The sequence below is a fragment of the Pteropus medius genome, unplaced genomic scaffold (genome assembly GCF_902729225.1).
Source record: "Pteropus medius unplaced genomic scaffold, Ma_sr-lr_union100, whole genome shotgun sequence".
Taxonomy (NCBI): domain Eukaryota; kingdom Metazoa; phylum Chordata; class Mammalia; order Chiroptera; family Pteropodidae; genus Pteropus; species Pteropus medius.
Genome location: NW_024355008.1, coordinates 4,336,996 through 4,339,798, shown reverse-complemented (window position 1 = coordinate 4,339,798; position 2,803 = coordinate 4,336,996). Strand labels below are relative to the sequence as shown.

The 2,803-nt window shown below is 37.2% G+C and overlaps 1 pseudogene; it reads left to right on the top strand.

Moving 5' to 3' along the window:
- The first annotated feature begins 1,645 nt into the window (after positions 1-1,645).
- LOC120598133 (pseudouridine-5'-phosphatase-like) lies at positions 1,646-2,332 on the top strand (annotated as a pseudogene).
- Positions 2,333-2,803: the final 471 nt, after the last annotated feature.

Genomic DNA, 2,803 nt, shown 5'->3' with positions numbered 1-2,803 from the left:
GCATGCACTTACTCCATAGTACATACATATTTCATGTTATAATTATGCATTTCAACATCTAAAGTATGCATTTAATTATACAGAAAAGTTATACTGTTTTCAAACTTGGTAGGCATAGATTGAAATGGTAAACACAATTTTTTAAGGAAGGAATGAGGGGAATGTGAAAACAGGAATTCTCTTAAAGAATTCATATTTAAAAAGTAAACTTCTCTGACCTCAATTGCTTTTATGTTTAGAATCATATATTTTTATCCAAAACATTATATATACCTCATATCAACACTTTAGGATGTTTTAGCTGGTGGCTAAAGTGGATCTCAGGGATCATAATTCTTGTTTGTTACAAATCCAAAGATGTTTTCTGTGAAGAGACACATATTTTAAGTTTGTAAAATTTGACAAAAATACACTTAGATGTGCCTTTTGTTAGCTCTTCCATTGGGCTTTCTTAGATGTTCAGTTAGTACTGTTGCCATTACGCTATCAAAACCTGATCTCTGTACTGAACCTGGAACTTTCCATTTACAAACAGTATGCTCTGTAATTGACTATGCTTCTCCCAGGACTAGGCAGGCACATTTAAGTGTCATTTTTATTTGAGCACATCTTGCAGAACATCTCTCTTTTAGCATTTTCTAAAAACACCTATTTTTCTTTATCTTTGTACTTTTTTTTAGTAGTTTCAGATATACAATACATTGGTTAGACATTTATATAGTTTATGAAGTGATCTCCCTAATTGCTTTAGCGTCCATCTGGCTCTACACATAGCCATTACAGTACTATTGATTATATTCCCTATACCATACTCTACATCCCCATGACTATCTTGTAACTACTAATTTGTACTTCTTCATTCCTTCACCTTTTTCTCCAAGCCCCTCAACCACCCTCCCCTCTGACAGTCACCAGATTGTCTTCTGTATCTGCGAGTCTGTTTTAGTTCAGTTGTTCCTTTTGTTCCTTAGATTCCACATATAAGTGAAATCATGTGCTTTTTATCTTTCTCTCTCTGACTTATTTCACTTAGCATAATAACCTCTAGGTCCATCCACGTCATTGCAAATGGTAGGATTTCATTTTTAAGGCTAAGTAATATTCCATTGTATATACAAACAATAACTTCATTATCCAATTATCTGTTGATGGGCATTTAGGTCGCTTCCATATCTTGGCTATTGTGAATAGCACTGCTGTGAATATGCAGTTGCATAGATCTTTATGAATTAGTGTTTTGGTTTTCTTTGAAATACCCAGAAGTGCAATTGCTGGGTTAATTTTTGAGGAACCTCCAGACTTTTCCATAGTGACTATACCATTTTGTAATCCCACTAAACAGTGTACAAGGGTTCCCTTTTCTCCTCATCCTTGCCAACACTTGCAGTTTTTTGATTTATTGATGATAGCTATTCTGACAGGTGTGAGGTGATATCTCATTGTGATTTAATACCTAAACTTCATAAGTCGGCTTCTAGTCTAATTGTTTACCATGGGAGATAACTTTTTTTATTTTGCTACTTTTAATATTTCTTTTGTTTTTTAAAGGAATTTTTTAAAGTGACAATTATAGAAATGAACCAGATATTATATAAAGAAACTAATAGGCTTCTCCTCGCCCCCACCTGGCTGAGGCAGCGGCACAATGGTGGCATACATGCTCCCACTACAACTGTCATCCTCCTATGCTCTACTTAGAAAGCCTCCTTCCAGATACAACAGGGCTCTATCAATGGTATTTCAAGAAATATGTGATGGCTATGAGAAGAAAAATACCTGGGATGTAAAGTCCTTCATTGTGGCACAAAGGCATTACAGGCAGACCAAATCACAATAGACATTCAGCAGCTCCCCATGTCCAAAGAGGAGCTACTGGAAGAAAATTAGACAAAGCTAAAAGGTGGCTGCTCTGATGCCAGGGGTAGAAAACTGGATCCATCATCTAGAAAAGGGCAGATCCATCATCTGCCCTTGGCCCGTGGCCACCAGCTCTGGGTTAGTATTCATCCAGATGAAGACCAGTGGACACAGGAATTCTTCAGCTTCTTTGATCATATTGTTTTGGGAGATGACCCCGAAATGAGGAATGGCAAGGTGGATCTAGAGATATTCTCACTTATAGGAAGAAGTTTTCCCCTCCTGCTCCTGTGAGGAAGTGCCTCATCTTTGAAGATGCTCTCAACCAGTGGAGGTGGCCTAAACAGCCAGAATACAGGTGATTATGGTTCCAGAAGGAAACTTACAGTGAGACTTGATAACAAAAGCCACTGTCGTGCTGCATTCCCTGCAACACCCCCAGCCTGAGCTGTTCAGTTTACCATCCTATGAGTGAAAGGTCCACCATGCTTCTTCTGGTACTGTGGCCTTCGCACCCACTTGTGTGAGCCATACTACCCAGTAAAACAGCAGAGGAAATTGACAATTCCCCTATCGCCACATAAACAGTCATTCCAGCCTCATGACGTATGCACTTGCTCTAAAATGTTAATAAAGTGTAAGTTGACAGTGGAGAGAAAACAAAATAGAGACAGCCCAGAACAGAGATCAAAATTGTCATTTGCAGAATCATGATTGTATTTTAATAGCCACATAATAATCATATACAGTGAATATACATATATACACATATACATGCTTGTCTGTGAATACACATTCATGTGTGTATATATATATATGTGTGTGTGTGTGTGTGTGTGTGTACATATATATATGCATATACGCATGTGAAATATATACATTTCAAGACAAAATTATATTTCTGTTTATTTCTTTTTTAGTTTTTCTTAACCCTGGCCAGAACATG